The 17,703-nt window shown below is 38.8% G+C and overlaps 1 protein-coding gene across 2 annotated transcripts in view; it reads left to right on the top strand.

Moving 5' to 3' along the window:
• Nucleotides 1-807: 807 nt before the first annotated feature.
• CDH20 (cadherin 20) overlaps nucleotides 808-17,703 on the top strand; it is a 228,446-nt gene continuing 211,550 nt past the window's right edge. For both annotated transcript variants that reach the window (XM_087961189.1, XM_087961190.1), the window contains exon 1: nucleotides 808-1,647. The gene's annotated coding sequence lies outside the window, so the exon portion shown is untranslated. The remainder of the gene's footprint in view (nucleotides 1,648-17,703) is intronic.

Here is a 17,703-nt window from a genome sequence, read left to right on the forward strand (position 1 = left end):
AAAAACTGTGAAGTCCTGCTGAAAGAAATATGGAGACCAAGGCTTGTGTATATTAACTGTTGGATGGCTCTGAGTGAGTATGGAATATCAGCTTAAAGTGATTAATGGCCCCTGGGTAAGTTGAAGAGGAGACAGAGGCAGTGGTGCTCAATGGATACTTGCAAGGTTTGGGGCCAGTCCTCACCTCTCCTTTAGTCTGTTCCACTAGTTCTCAAACATTTTGGTCTCAGGACCATTTTATATTCTCGAAAATGATCAAGGACCCCAAAGAACTTTAGTTGATGTTGGTTGTTATCTATAGATATTTACTGCCTCCCAAATTAAAACTTGCTAATACCCTGAGTGTCTTGGAGGACCTCCAGACCCCATTTTGAGAATAACTGGCCTATTCTAATTAAAAAACAACAACAGGTAGGATTGCCCTGCCTTGAGCATCCTGCTTGAAATATAAAAACCCAAAGGACAGATAATTCAAAATAGGTAACTTTAGATAGAGTCCCATAAGCAATATTAATAAACCAGCATTCCCAGCCCCCATGGTGATAGTCCATCATTTCCACATCCAGAGAGATCTGGGTGGGCTGCAAAATCTAACGGACCCCGCTGCTGAGGGAGGGAGGTACCCACTGAGCACCACTGCCTCTGTCTCCTCTTCAACTTACCCAGGGGCCATTAATCACTGTAAGGTGGTGGCTTTCCAGACAAGCTCCTCCGAGTAGGAAGGAGCGCACATTCCTGGCACCAGCGGACTAATTCAATTTATTTCAGCGGCTCTCACTTCTCGCGGAATATTCATGAGCAGCGGGATGAGTAGCTCTGGCTCGGGCAAACAGCAGCCACTCGGAACAAGAGCAAGCTGGGGGAAGGAAGAAAAGGGAGAAAATAGATACTTTCTCTCACCCAAAATATACCGAAAAGCTTTTTTTTTTCCCTTCCCACCTCGCGATCTGAACTGAAGGCGTCCCCCACCCCGTCCTCTTCCCCCCCCCTCCTGCCGCCTACCTGCGGGGGCTTTCGGAAAACAACGGGACTGAGGAAAGTCTCCCCGTCAAAGGCGAGCTATCTCTGAGGAACTGAACCCGAGACAAGGGACTCGGGGAGACACCCCCTCAGAGGTACTTTTTCCAAAAAGCGGGAAAGGAAAAACCCACCCCCCAGGATCTGCCCGCCATTCCTTTCGCCTTCCTTTAATTCACGCTTTTGGTCTGTTTCTCCTCCGCCGGTCGTTTCTGGCTGCCTGCCGCCGAACCAGAAGGAAGAGAGGGGGGCTCAAAAACTACGGCGTTCGCCAGAGCTGGAGAAGCCGCCGAAAAGAAAGTCCTGCCTCACACTGCCGCCTGCTCCGCCGCGTTCGCCACAGAAGCGCCGCCGCCGGGCTGCGGGCGGCGAGGAGCGAGCCGCCTTTGCCGTCGGCCAAGCGCTTCTTCAAGCGCGGGGCTGGAGTTTTTGCCGGGACCTTGCGAAGAAGAGCGCCGGGGCGAGGCGCCGCTTCCCCGCTCGGTGCCGTTGAGGGGGTCGAGGAGGTGAAGGAGTCGAGGAGGTGAAGGAGTACTGGGAGGAAGGAAGACGAGCCGTAGCCGGGGAGAACGGCTCCGCTTCTTTCAGTTACCTCAGACCCGAAAGGAGCGAACGCTACTACCTCGCCGGGTAAGGGGATGCGCAGCGGCGGTTCTAAAAGCGGGAGTGGGGGGGGGGGTCGTCTCTGGGGAAGGATCCGCGCTGGGCAAGTCAATGGGGAAGTGGATGATGGAACGTCCTGAACCAAAGGGAGCTTAAAGAGATGGGTGATTGAGTGAGCAAGAGAACTGTGACACCTCACCCCCCTCCCCATGTTTTCTTTGAAGTAAGGAGACGCGTCCAACTCTAACTAGGTAAGAATCCGCCTCCTCCCCACCTTAGTTTCCCAACCCTGAAGCAAGTTCTCCCGTTCCTCTTCCCGTTCATTTTTCCATATCTGGGGCAGCGATGCAACTATGAAGGCGAGACAACCCCACACACTCTTCCTGTATCCTCACCCCAGTTCATCTGCTCTGGCTATTGCGGTAGGGAGGAGGAGGAGGAGGAGGATGCTACTCTCCAGAGCAGCTTTTCCTGAGTTGTTACCTTCCAGGTGTGTTGACTGGGATTTATAGGAGTTGGTGTGGGTGGATCAGACTGGGATTTATAGAAGTGGGTCCACCATATCTGGAGGTCACCAGCCTGCCTAGAGAGATAGCCAGAGGGCAACAACTCCTCCAGTCTTCTGGAGCTTCTTCTCCCCCCACCCTCCTTTTTTAAAAAAATCTCTGGCCACTGCAGCACCTTTTCCCAAAACAGTCAATTTCCCCCAAAGGAGATGTTGGTAAGAATTGGCTTCAGACAAGTAAGATGAGGCATGAGAGTTGGAGTTATCAGGCAAAGGCAGGTGGGCGAAAGCACAGGCCACTGTCTTCTGTTGCTGGTTCATGACCTTTGAATGCCTTGTTTAAAGAAGGAAGGTGCCCAGATGAATAAAGGGAGAAGGGAGGTGTGCAATTAGAGACAGTCCTTTCCTGCTTGGTCCACCTCAGTACCACTCATAAGTGACAAGGTAAAAGGAAGAAGTACAAAGCTCAGGGGCCCACTTTGTGCTCCCAAAGAAAGATGACCAAGCAGACAGAATTAACAACTTTCTCTCGAGTGGTTCACCTTATTGTGATGTCCAGGAAAAATGAGCTTGGGGGGGGGGGAGGCACAGCTGCTACATTCCCTTGCTTGCGCATTTCTCCACCTTCCCCCAAGAACGTACCAGCCAAAGAGAGAAGGTCAAACATGTCAGCAACTGTTTCTTCTAGGAGAAGTTAATGCCACTAAATAATCAGTCAGCTTTTCTTTCCCTCAACAAGATTGATGGGGTGAGTTGTTTCTGGTTCCAATTTCTTACTTGCCTTTGCTGTTTGAAAAGTATTGCCTACTTTCACCTCCTAGTTTGGAGGGTAATCAGGAGACAATTTTGCCCAAAGGGGGGGGGGGGAAGAGCCATCTTTGTTTCTTTATTTGTCTATCTACCCTATCACTTGGAGATTTGAAGGACCAGGCTTGTTAACTTAATCACCACCATGTATTCAATACCGGTGATTGAGGGAGGTTTTCATCAAGGACCAATCCTTTATGCTTCAGAATCCAAAAGGGAAAAATAAGTGGGGGTGTGTGTGTTTTCTAGGAAGAGCAGTGTGGTCCCAGATCTCACTGTTTTGATCACAAGAGCATGCAAACAAGAAGTCGCTTGCTTGCTTTTTCATCAAGGAAGTAGCAATGTTTTTATTTGATTTCTTATACTAATGCCACCTTATTTTTTTTTAAAAAATATGGTTATTAGGAGGTTGTGTTTTGTAAGTCACCTTGAATTCAGCTGCCGTAATAATGGGGTACAAGGGTAAATAAAGAAATAGATTTGACTGATGTGATCTTCATATATCTTGAAGGTAGAAGAAGGTAGGTAGACAGACAGACAGACACTAACCGTATATGATGTAAGTCAAAAGGTACTGCATTCTGCAAGAGAGAGAGTTAAGCACACATGTAAAACAGAGAATTAGTCAAAGGAAATCATCTAAAGATATTGGAATGCTCTTTGAGTTAATTTCAGTCTGGGCCCAAATCATAATATTGGTCCTTGGCATCTTCAGTCATCTGAAGAGTTATATTCCTTTCCTGTTTGGGTCTAAGATCTGACTCCAAGGGTCTTATGCTATGAATATATAGAAATGGGAGGTTTTTTTCCAGTTGAAATATAGTGCCACTGGAATATTTTAAGGTGTTGTACCTAGAACCTATTTCCCTCTCTGAAGGAATTTGGATTTACCTGGAACTTTGAATGTGAAGTTGTTGCCAATGTCTTTACATTTTATTGCCTGTGTTAATGAAAGCTCTCTTGCATTATAATTTGTATATGGTATGCAAAATACAAGCAAATTTTAAATATGATTCTTTTAGAATAGAATAGAATAGAATAGAGTAGAGTAGAGTAGAGTAGAGTAGAGTAGAGTAGAGTAGAATAGAATAGAATAGAATAGAATAGAATAGAATAGAATAGAATAGAATAGAATTCTTTATTGGCCAAGTGTGATTGGATACACTTGGTGCAAATGCTTTCAGCGCACATGAAATGACAGACCTATGGAATTTCCTTCTAGTTTACTGGTGCTTTTGTTCCACAATGACTTCTGAACACTTGGGAATAGGATGGAAAGATGAATGGAGAAAATAGTATCCATATGAGAAGCCTATAGACAAAATATGCATATTTCTCAAAAAGTTGAGTTCTTTCATAAATCTATTAGACGTGCTAGCTTCAGGGTGGCAAAAAGGGAAAAAAACAATGAAGTTATACAGAAAATTACCACAATGGTAATCTGATTACCAGATGATGATAGGAACTGTACATTCTAGGTTTTTAAAAGTGTATTAAAAAACAGTGAACATAGCAAAAAAAGTAAAGAGTTCTGTGTATAGATTGACTGACAAAAATGTAGGACTGTTTTCAAGGAAATACTTAAAGAAATGGCCTTTGGATTTTTGAGGGCAGAATGGGAGATTCTTATACAAGTTAAAATGTGGATATATTTATGCAACTCAGGTTACAATGGGCTTTTATGTAGTAACATGAAATAGAATATTGCTTTTAAAGATAAAGTCATAAGGATGGAGAATTGTAAAAGTATTGAAAAATTAAGATACATTTTGGAAGAACAAAACTGCATCTATCGTACAGCTTGAGTTTTCAGTGAATATACAAAAATATGGTTTTGATACTTTAAACAAAATGAGGTTTAAAAAAAAGATTTCCCCCTCCTCTTAGGGCAGGGAGTCTCTTCCTTTCACTCAGTCAGTTTTATGGGTTTCCCCTGCTAAATTTAATAGGTGAGATTGAACTGATCATGGCAGACCCTCTATAAGATGCTTGCTATTTCTGTTTCTACACTACACATAGAGGAGGGAGAGAGGTAGAAAGGATTAACTTAGGTGCAAGAAAATAGATGTTTAAAAGATACGGAAGGAAGAACTCAGTGGCTGGGACATAAATCAGCCAGAATATATGGAGCATTGATGAGAATAGTTCTTTCACCCTTTTTTTTTTTAAAGTGTCCACTTTAGAAAAAAAGTAAAAGAAGACTCATTATTGGCATCCAGCTCTGAAACCAAGGCAGCTGAGGCAGAGGGAAGCCAAAGGGTGCAGTTCTTCTTAGTTTAAAAACAGCAAGGCATTCTTTGCCAAAGATGGCTGTAAACACTGAATAAAGATTTCATTGTAAGTTGGTGTGACTAGAATAATTAGTTAGTTGATTGTTTATTGGGATTCAAGGTGCAGTAATCAGGAAGGCGTTTTTAAATGCAACAAGTAAAAGAAAGACAAGTTAATCAATTTTTAAATGATATCAATCAACTATCATTACTATGTTCAAAGCCTCCCTTACTCTACTAATTTATCTCCCTTTTTGGAAGCAAGTTTGATGTCCGATACAACCTTAAAATCTTATGTATACTTTGGTTTTATGCAAAAACTATAGTTGTCTCCCTATAAGAAAGATGAAAAAAAATATAATTAAGAAAGATGGAAAATCTTTCTTAATATAAAGTTCCCTGTAGAATGAACATTTTGAATGGTTCAAGTAATGCCAATTAATATATTCTTCTTCTATGCTTATTTTATTGCTAGCTCAGCATGGATGAAAGCTAATGGTGCCAGCTTTTGTGCTCTAACGTTCTTCAAACAGACTTGAAAGATTCAAGAAGTAAACTGTTGTTTTTTTTAACACTGTAATTATTGTGTCTGAAGCAAGTTTCTTTACAAAAAGATTCGTTTTATTAAACACCCAGCTTGCATTATAGAAAGTTTTTTTTTAACGTCATTATCCATCTTTCATGATTTCAGGAGCATGAAATGTTTCTTTTTAAAATGCCTATTATTTATATAGCACCATCACTTACACATAACTGTTTTGCAGTATAAAAAGAAGCATCTTCAAGGATCTTATTTATTTTCAGATAATCAGAAGAAAATTAAGGGGATGAAAGCTCCTTTCCTCTATGAGAGACAGATGTTAGAAAATGCAGCTAACATACTTACAACACAAACCTAAACTTACTTATCCAGATGCAAGCCCCATTCTGTTCAATAGGGCTTAAACTTTAATGTTTTTAAAAGTACAGTTTGAATTGTTCCTGGAGATAAAGACTTTCCAGAAGGAAGGGATTAAACAAGGTCTTCCTATAAAAGATGAATTTAAAAAAAATGAAGGAAAGCAACTGGTCTTTCAAACAATACTGAGTTCCTAGCATTCACTAGACAAAAGGGAAAGGAGGAGAAAATGCACAACAATGTAAATGAAATTATTGTAAGTTCATCTACTTTATAAGCAAAAGCTGACGTGCAGCTTTGGATAATAACAAGGTGGTAAAAGGCTTTGGCAACCAAAGTTGCAGGAAGAAATTATTATTCAGTTCTCCGTGATTTGACGATTCTATGATACGCATTTCTTTTTCTTGAAAACATGTTGATTTTCATTTTGCAAATTTTGTACAACAGTGTACAGCTTCTGTAAGAAAATGTTCCTTCATACTATGAACAGAATGGACTCTCCCCTATAAAACTATTTAACAATACTCAGTAGTGGAATTAAAACTGAACTTCATTAGAACGTATTCATGAACAGAAAGGTATATCTTTATAGCAAATGTCAGTATTTGTAGATACCCAGGAATTTCACCAGACCATTTTGGAATCCATTATGACAATATCTAAATCTCACAGAATTGGGGAAATTTTTCACAATTTCTTATTGATATTAGTTTATGTGCTAAGCATACAAATATCACTGCAAGGTGATGTTTGATATTTGCAAAATCCGCAGGTTTCTGGCTCAGTTCAGAGAAGTATAGTTTAAGATATATTCAGAGGGTTTAGAACATAGGTGTCAAACTGGTGGCGTCACATTGCCATCATGTGATGTTTCGTTATGTTTTTTCCCTTTGTGGAGCTGGGGTGGGTGTGGTCTGTGTGTGACACATCCACCCATGGGCGGCCAGTTTGACACCTCTGATTTAGAACATCAGACGTTAAAATCGGCTATTCATATCTAATTCCAGGGTTCAGTTGCAATATGCTTCATACCCCAAATTAGAAAAAGTTTTATATGCTTGGTCTTTGGAAGGGTTTTGGAGAAAATAATTACAAAATAGAAAAACGCTTGCCATTGCTTCAAATATTTTATTGCTTGGGGAGTTATACACAAAATGTTGATTCTCTATTACCCACCTAGATAAAGGTGTGTACTACCCAACTCCAGCCAAGAAATGTGTGTGCTTGAGACAGATATCCCACAAGAACTTCTCTCCTTCCCTGGCAATAAAAAGCAACAATTTTTTTCTTCCTTTTTATGACACTCCAAAAGTTGTTACTTAAGGCAGCTGCCTGCCTAGCGATAACAGCAGTTCTGGCAGTCTCAAAAGCATTTCTTCTGCTCCCAAATTCACAAAAAGCTGATTCACTCAAAAGGTGCATTCCAAAAGTGCTTTGATGATACTACTGATTCTAGAAATCTTTTAGGACCAGGCCTGTTTAAGGTTTAAGACAGGATTTTGAACTGAGCCTGGAAATGCACAGTTCATGTGCTCTCACCAACCTGTTCTCACCAGAAATGTCACAGCATTCCATGATAGAAGTTTACTAAATTCTTTGAAAGAAGCCCCATTTAGAACAGATAATCCTTTGAGTGCTGGGACATTGCAATCCAACTGCCTTGATATCATCATTTGATGTGTCTTGATGTCACATAACCCTAACCAGGCAGCTGTTTTTGTTTCTTCTGACATCAGAGCTATTAAACCACTAGAAAACAAAGGTGCCATGTTTATCCCATCACATATCCTTATGCTGTAGTTTGTGTTTTATTTTGATTACATTGATTTTTTCAACATACTTCTTGATATATATAATTTAAAAAATCACTTAATAGAATGATTAAAAAAACACATGTGAAACTGAGGATGAAAGATTGAGGAAGCCACCTAATAATGTGGTTGAATTATGATATACATTTGAACAATAAAGTAAATATCATATATGAGTGAAACAAATATATTTTGAACAATAAAATAAATATATGAGGGAATAAAATCTAAAATATTGCACTATATCATTTACTAATTTCTCATATTTGTGAACCAAACAAAATGGCTATGCACACAACTATCTGCATCTGATCACAAAATAACTAATTAATTTTTTTAAAAAAAATCAGATCTGGTATTGGAAATCAGATTAATCAATGTTTTATTATTTAAGTTGCAGACAAAAAATATATTAGGAATTAATTTGGCTTTTAGTACAAGTGCAAGAAGCCCATCCATGCTGCTATAATATACCAAGTTTTATAATTTGGTAGTTCAGGTGTTTTTTTTTAAAAAAAGAAATCTACAGATGTCACTCTACGATCACTGAGTGCTAAGAAACCAGAAAATTCCTGTTAAGGATTAAGAAGTGCCAAAACCACATATCTATTTTCTAACCTTAAAAATAAAATTTATTATTAGTTCTGAATGCTGTTGAACTTTCAATATGCTGGAAAAGGGAAAAGTCACACATTGTCTCAGGAATATCTTAATTGTTTTCTTATGGATTTTGGCCTGAAGCAGCAATATATAATATGACCTGTATATTCTAACTTTTCCAAAACAATGGGCTGCCTGATCATGAGAAGAGATATGAAGCGTGAGGAGAAAAGTTGCAAATGAAAGCATTTTATCTGAACTTCTGCTTTCAAAAGAAATAGGTTTATGATAAAGCAAAAAATAATAATAACTACAAAAAAGGAGATGCTGCATTTTGATAGCTGTGTTTTGTAATTAATTTTGATAGCTTATTATTCCCAGAGAGGCATCATGGATGTGCTGTTTATTAGAAAAAGCCAAATACATGGATTGAATTAATCTAGTTTAGACAAAATATTTTGTTCATACCATAAGATGTACTGGTGCTTGGCATAGGGAGATTTTTTTAGCTGGTTTACATCTAAATGTACACTTACGTTATAAATAATATAACTGTACATAAGTACATATAGTTGTACATATAGTATACAACTGTAATACAACTGTACATATAGTTCTCAATTCAAAAAATGCATATACTGGGAAGACTGCTCACAAAATGTGTTCTTTGTTGAAATTATTTAAATGTACACAAATTTATGGAGAATCAGTTGGTATAGATGTTAAGGTGCTAGACTATGTTTTCAGGGACACCTGAATTCTAGTCCTGCCTCTGGTACAGAAGTCAATTGGCTATTTGCCCAGTCAGACTGTCTCACCCCTGAGAAAAGACAATATCAAATTACAACCTAATTGTTACTGAGAAATTTCATGGATTCTTCATTAGCCATCAGGAGTCAAAACTGACTTGAAGGTGCACTAATACTGCTACACAGATTTATGAATCTTCATGTGAGCTTTAAGATTGGCAAATTAAATAGTCATGCAGTAGGGCAGATAAGAACAAAATAAGAATGGAATGAAACCATCACATTTTAGCCATCCCTAAGCTTAACTTTGAACATGTTAGGCATAGCGTATAGATTAGAATTAGAATTAGAATCAGAATCAGAATTAGAATTCTTTATTGGCCAAGTGTGATTAGACACACAGGGAATTTGTCTCCAATGCATAAGCTCTCAGTGTACATACAACAATAGTGATAGATTATTATCATAGTCATTGTAAAAATATATTAATCATAAAACATTAGATACAACATTTAGTGATAGTCATGGATACTAAATAACCAATCAACATAAATCATAATAGGACACTAATTAAATAATTTAAATAATAAAATACAAGCAACAAAGTTATAGTCATAAGAAGATAACATGATAGGTAATAGGGAAGATGAGAATAATGATGGTAACATTGCCTTTCTAGACAGTTTGACAATGTTGTAGGAATTAGTTGTTTAGCAGAGTGATGGCGTGGAAGAAAAAGCTGTCCTTGTGTCTAGTTGTTCTGATGTGCAGTGCCCTATAAGCATCATTTTGAGGGTAGACGTTAAAACAGTTTATGTTCAGGATGCGAAGGGTCTGTAGATACTTTCACAGCCCTCTTTCTGTCTCATTCACTATACAGGTCCTCAATGGAAGGTAGATTGGTAGCAATTGTTTTTTCTGCAGTTCTAATTATCCGTTGAAGTCAGAGTCTCTCTCTCTCTCTCTCTCTCTCTCTCTCTCTCTCTCGTATTTTCCCACGTCATTATAGCTGTGCTTTTAAAGTTGTAGCAACATTTCGGCAGAATCTCATCTGCCATCATCAGGCTTCTGTATTGTGTTCGTCTGGATTTCATCCAATTTCATCCAGGCTTCTGAAGTATTGTGTTCGTCTACAGAAGCCTGATGATGACCCGAACAAAGCTGAATACCATACATGTAAGTACCCGCAAAAACTTAAGAAAACATACACACACACACACACACACACACACACACACATATACGTACATATACATATGTGATGATGTTCATCCATCGTCTTCGAAGAGGAACTTGACATCTAACAGGTTGAGGGCTGTCCATGGTGTGTCCACAAGTGGCTGGTAAGGCCTATACAGACACGGAATGTTCTTCCACATGTCAAGAACCATTGCTACAGATTTGCAGTTCTGGCTTCGCAGAATGCTCACTTCTTATGTGCTATAGTAGTTCTTTTGTCTTCAAATGTCTAGCAGCCTTGGTGGATCAGTGTGCCCTATGTCGATCGATCTTGTGCCAGGGTTTCCCAGGAGGTGGTGTCGATGTCCAGGGACTTGAAGGAGGTTTTCAATATGTCTTTGTATCGCTTCCTTTGTCCCCTTTGTGATTGTTTTCCTTGAGACAGCTCACCATACAGGAGTTGTTTAGGGATGTGATGGTCTGGCATCCTTGCAACATGGCCTGCCCAACATACATATACACACACATACACACACCGCAGTGTGTGTGTGTGTGTGCGTGTGTATGTACACACACACCATACATATATCATATACCACACACCATACATACATCACACACACACACACACACACATATATATATACAGACACAGAATATAATGTAACATAATGTAATAATATAATGTAAAAATAGAATAGAATACAGTGCAATATAACGTAATATAATACACACACACACATATATATATATATATATATATATATATATATATATATATATATATATATATATATATATATATATATATATATATATATATATATATATATATATATACATACACACATACATACATATATGTGTGTTTTCTGAGGTTCTTGCGGGTATTTGTATGTGGATCTTTGGTTATTCGGGTTTTCTCCGCATAAAATTGGAAGTATCTAGGCAACGTTTGATGAAGTCTCATTCATCATCTTCAGGCTTGTGTCTTCGGCTCTGTGCTTCTCAGAGTAATGTGAGCTTGCAGCTGCTTCTTCCTTTTAACTGCTAGTGGGGTGTGACTTGATTTGGTGGGGGCTTGGCTGTGTTCTGATTGGGTGGGGAGGTGTTCTCATTGGTTGGGGGCCTGGCTGTGCTCTGATTGGCTGGGGGTTGGCTGTGCTCTGATTGGCTGGGGGTGTGTTCTGTTCAGGTGGGGGCTTGGTTGTGCTCAGGTTAGTCTTAGTTGCTGGGGGATTTGAGCTGGTGAGCTGTGATCCTGCTGTTTGGCTTCGCGTTCGTGGTCGTGCCGCATCTTCATGGTGGGCGTCAGTTTGCTTCATGTATTGGTCGGAGGGGTTTGAAGCAGGTAGTAATGCAGCTGCGGTGCGGCTTCTGGTCTGTGGTCGTGTCTCATCTTCTGTGTGGGTGTGAGTCTGCTTTCTATGTGGAAGTGTGGTGGTAGCATCTTGTGTGGCCCTCGTGGGTGTGGGTCTGGTGTCATTCTTCATGTTAGGTACTCGTCTGTTCATGAGGGCGGGTTTCCAAATGGCTGGTAGGCGGGAGGTGTCATCTCGTTTATTCATGCTGCGTGGGCATTTTTCTATCTCTATGGCTTCTCTGATTATTCTGTTGTTGAAGTGTTCGGTTTTGGCAATAGTTCTGGTATTTTTAAAGTCAATCTCATGTCCTGTGGCTTTGAGGTGTTGGACCAGGGAAGAGGTCGGTTCTTCTTTTTTGATTGAGTTCTTATGTTCTTCAATGCGTGCACTTATTCTTCTGTTAGTTTGTCCAATGTATGTGGTGGGGCAGGTGGTGCAAGGGATTTCGTATACTCCTTGGTTTTCTAACTCGATTTTGTCTTTAGGGTTTCTTAGGATGGTGGATATTTTTCTGTTTGTGCAGAATGCTGTTTTAATGTTGTGTTTTTGGAGGATCTTGCTGATTTTGTCTGTAGGGCCTTTTATATATGGGAGGAGGGTTTTACCGTTCTCTTGTTCACTGTCTTGGATTTTGGTTGGGGTTTCTTTTTGGATTAGGTGGGTAATCTTCTTTCTTTGGAATCCATTGGCTGTTAGTACCTTAGTGAGAGTGTGTAGTTCGGTTTTTAGGTGTTGTTTGTTGGCTAAGCATTTTGTTCTGGAGATGAGTGTCTTGGCTATGGAATTGATCTGTGCTGGGTGGTGGTGTGAGAGTGCGTGTAGATAGCGGTTTGTATGTGTTTTCTTCTGGTAGATGGTGTGTCCTAGTGAGCCATTGGAGCCTAGTGAGCCAGGCCCCCAACCAATGAGAACACCCCCCCCACCCAATCAGAACACAGCCAAGCCCCCACCCAATCAAGTCACACCCCCACTAGCAGTTAAAAGGAAGAAGCAGCTGCAAGCTCACATTACTCTGAGAAGCACAGAGCCGAAGACACAAGCCTGAAGATGATGAATGAGACTTCATCGAAACGTTGCCTAGAGAATATATGTGTGTGTGTGTGTGTGTGTGTGTGTGTGTGTGTGTATGTATATGTATATGTATATGTATATGTACATATATATATATATATATATATATATATATATATATATATATATATATATATATATATATATATATATATATAGTATTCAGCTTTGTTCGGGTATTTTCCCATGTCATTATAGTTGTACTTTTAAAGTTGTAGCAACGTTTGGCAGAATCTCATCTGCCATCATCAGGCTTCTATATTGTGTTTGTCTGTGAGTCAGATTTTCACAGCCGTTTCTGACTCACAGATGAACACAATACAGAAGTCTGATGATGGCAGATGAGATTCTGCCGAAACGTTGCTACAACTTTAAATGCACAACTACTATGACGTGGGAAAATACCCGAACAAAGCTGAATGCCATACATACATACATACATATTAATGTAATAATATAATATAAAAATAGAATAGAATACAATGCAATATACCGTAATATAATACACACACACTATCTATCTATCTATCTATCTATCTATCTATCTATCTATCTATATATATATATATATATATATATATATATATATATATATATATATATATATATATGTATGTATATATATATATTGCAAAAGACTGTCCTATAATGAAATCTAACATTAAAAAGGCTGTGGTTTATATATATTAATTTATATATAAAGATCTAGGATAATTCATTAATTGCTATTTATACTGAAACATGGTATACCCACATTCTTTTAATGGAGAACATGGGTGGCATTGGTCTTTTCTCTCTACATTTCTTACAAATAGGGACCATCATTGATGTAAGAGCATGTTGATTTTTTCCCAGAATCCCAATATCTTGACTCTATAGATCTAATGAAAAAAGAAGTCTGAGCTCTACTGCAGGGTGATAAAATCAATTTGCTGTGAATAAAGTAAATTTCAAAGCATGTCTTTGATCACATTGCTGTTAGTTGTTGGTACATTGCCTGTTAGATTGAATGTTTCAAAATGTGAATCAGGCACTCTCGTTCCTCATCAACCGCAGTAGCAATTGCTGTCCTTCTGTCTTTTCTGGGAGGAATCAAAGAGTCTGAACAGATAGTGAATTATTTGAAATCAGTCCTAGCAACAATTGCTTCTGTTTTAGATCCTCTTGGGGGAGGGGGGGGTCAATGGCAGCAGCTGCTGCTTCTGCCTGAGTTTAGTTTCAGAATGGCTGCAGATAAACAAGTGAAGAAAACTAATAATCTGTGCCCAGCCTGGGTTGGGATATAGCAGAACAGTAATTGAGCTGGGAGCTAGGATGATAGCCCTTCCAGAATAGTCCTAATAATGTGTCCAAGTTATTTTTTAATCCCTTCTGTCTTTTTTCATAGATATTACATTTCCCATTGGCAGGATAACACAGCGACCAAAAGAAGGTTGGAGATTTAATATATTAATAGATACTAACTAATGCAAAACAGACCAATAGTTATCCCTATGTAGGGTTTCTGGCTAACCTGATCTAATATATCATAATTTTTGGCAAATCAAGGAATTTATGTTACTTCAAATTGCCGGACCTTATTTCCCAAGCTGTACTCACAAAGCTTTCTCAAATGTTTACATTTTGAAGGTAAAAAAGATACTTGCTCAATAATCAGGATTCAGCTTTTACATCTGTCTGACCCCCCACCCCACCCCACCCCACCCCCCCCCAAGAGCTCAACTACATACAGATTTGTAGGATGAAGGTCAATTTAACAAAGCATGTCTGGAATAATCCAAAAGTGAAACTTAAATCAGACTTAGTCAAAAGGCACAATGCTGCTGTGTTTCAGTGGGAACTTAGTGGTATTAGTGCCTACATATGCCAGATGGAGCTTAATGAATATTAATACATTTCATATATATGAAGTGTAAGATATATGAATATTAATTAATGGGAAATTCATGATCTAAGAGGCCAAAAATGATCTAATACAAAACATCATAGTTGATACTGTATTGCTGGAGTGGGGGAATAATATTTCTTAAGCTTTCCTGAGGAAGAGGTTTCCTGAGGGAGAGGAGAAAGTTCTATTTTGGTGGGGATTCTTTCATATCTTGTGTTTAGCTTTCAACAAGCTTTGCTTGAAGAAAACTGCTATAGTATGTAATTTATTTTGTAAGGGTTTTGAATAGTTTTAGCTGGTGACTCTGTCATCTCCTACAGAAGCAGGTGCATCACACAAATCTAAATTGTATACACTTGAGAGATAATAATTGTTGGGAAGCTGTGCTGAGCTTTTTGTTCCTTAGGAATGTTTCCACAGCATTTTCAGGAGGGGATGGAGGCAAGTAACTTGCTCTTCCACCAGTTCTCTTTGCTGCATTTCTGTGATCAGTTTGAAGACATCCATTTATCCTTCTATCTATGGAGGACAAGTGATGACTCCATTACAATTAACTTAAGGACAGCTGCATAACAAACACATCTAGATAAAAACTCAGCAGATAAAACTGACTCAGTATTGGGTACCCAAAATTTTTAAGAGCTGAGGATGCTTCTAGAAGCTGACCTTGGCTAATCTAAAAGGGTAGCAAATTGAGTGTTTGTTATTTGCTAAAAAGCAGTGCTTATGGAAAGGTTTCTGGTGATGTAAGTGCAAAAATAATTAGATTGGCCTCATGATGATACTTGATTTGGAGAAAGGAGAAAGAAACTGTAGGGGTAACAATGAGAGGGATCTTGGGAGTCTTAGTGGACAAATATGAGTAAACAGTGTGCTGCAGTTGCCAAAAAAGCCAATGCAGTCCTAGGCTGCATTAACAAAGGGATAGAATCAAGATCACATGAAGTATTAATACCACTTGGAATATTGCCTTGCTAAGACTACATTTGGAACATTGCACCCAGTTTCAGTTGCCATGATATAAATACAATGTTGAGACTCTAGAAAGTGCAGAGAACAGCAACAAAGATTATTAGGGGCTGAAACATCCAAAGAACGGTTGCAGGAATTGGGCATGTCTACTTTAATGAAAGACTAGAGGTGACATCATAGCAGAGTTCCAATATTTGAGAGACTGCCACAAAGAAGAGGGAATCAATCTATTCTCCAAAACACTTGAAGGCAGGACAAGAAGCAGTGGATGGAAAATAATAAAGGAGAGAACCAATCTAGAACTAAGGAGAAATAAATAAAGTGGAGCAATTTGCCTCCAGAAGTTGTGGGTACTTCGACACTGGAGGTTTTTAAGAAGAGATGGAACAACCATTTGTCTGAAATGGTATAGGGCTTCCTGCTTGAGCAGGGAGTTGGACTAGAAGACCTCTAAGTTCCCTTTCAACTCTGTTATTCTGTTATTCAGTTCACATGGGTTGGCCAGGGATGGGTTTCTACCGGTTCTGTCCACCTCTGTAGAACCAGTAGCTCTGAAGAGCAGCAGACATAGAACCGGTTCTATGTCTGCTGATGTTTTTGCCTGCCCACCCACCCGGGCTCTTACCTGATCTTTATTTCCTGATTTTTCAACTTCAGCTGCCAAACAAGACACAGCTGCAGTTAGAAAAGCAAGAAAAGAGGGCTGTTTCAAAGGCTGCTTCTCTGTAGGCAGCTGCTGATGACAATTTACAGGTGCGTGGCTCGCAGCCTGCAGGGAAGCTCGTAAATCCTGAACTGGTAGTAAACCCTGTCGTATCCCACCCCTGGGTTGGACCAGCACTTCACTGATATTCAGCTTTCCTTAACAATAAAATGGCTACATGGAGGGAGGGTCAATTTGGAGGTCTTTCTTCGAGGCCAATGTGAGGAATATTCAACACATTTGGCAGATAGTCACTTGGATTTACTTAGAGGGATTCTGCCCTTGAGGCAAAGCCCATGGAGATGATTGAAATGCTATTTGGCCTGATTATTTGGGATGGGCTTGATTCTTTTTTTTTTTCCCAATAAATTTTTATTATTTTCCACCAGTACAAATCTTAGTTACTTTTTCAACAGTATTGACATCCACATATAATATTACTTATACTTTAACATTTATTCGTACCTATCTTAATCTATATTATCTTTGTTTATCATTAATCATCAATACATATTGCCTTTATATTACAGTTATTATTATACATCTTTAATATTGTCTTATTCTTTTAACATCTATTCATACCTATCCTTAATACATATATTACACTTATTATTATACATCTTTGATCCTTCTGTCTATCCTATTATATCTTGTGTATCACTTTCTTGAGAATTCTTAATCATCTTTTCTAATTCTTATCTCTCTTTTTCTAGCCACATGTACCATCTATGCCAAATTGAGTAGTATTCTGATTCTTCTTTCTCTCTCATTTTAAGTGTGAGCATGTCCATTTCAGCACAGTTTGCTATTTTTGTATAATTAACTCTTCAGTTGGAATCACCTGCTCTTTCCACATGTGTGCATAAGCTATTCTGGCCGCTGTCAATATGTGTAAAATTAAATATTTTTCTTCTTCGGGTATTGTTTTTGAATAACCCAAGTAAATAGATTTCCAGTTTGAATTCAATTTGGCATCCAATAATTTCTTGTGTCTAATTCCTAATTTTATTCCAATAGATCCTGGCCTGAGGGCATAGCCACCACATGTGATAGTAGGTACCATCAACTTGTTGGCATTTCCAACATTTTGGATTGGCACTCTGATATATCTTGGCAAATCTTGTTGGGGCTAAGTGCCACTGATAGAACATTTTATATAAATTTTCCTGATATGTTGCGGCCATTGTTAATTTATAATTTATACTCCATAATTTCCCCACTCATCTGAATTTATATTATAACCGAAATTCCACGCCCATGCTATCA

Source organism: Notechis scutatus, chromosome 3 (assembly GCF_049901735.1).
Source record: "Notechis scutatus isolate UNSWTSFEM ecotype Mainland chromosome 3, rNotScu1.2, whole genome shotgun sequence".
Classification (NCBI taxonomy): Eukaryota; Metazoa; Chordata; class Lepidosauria; order Squamata; family Elapidae; genus Notechis; species Notechis scutatus.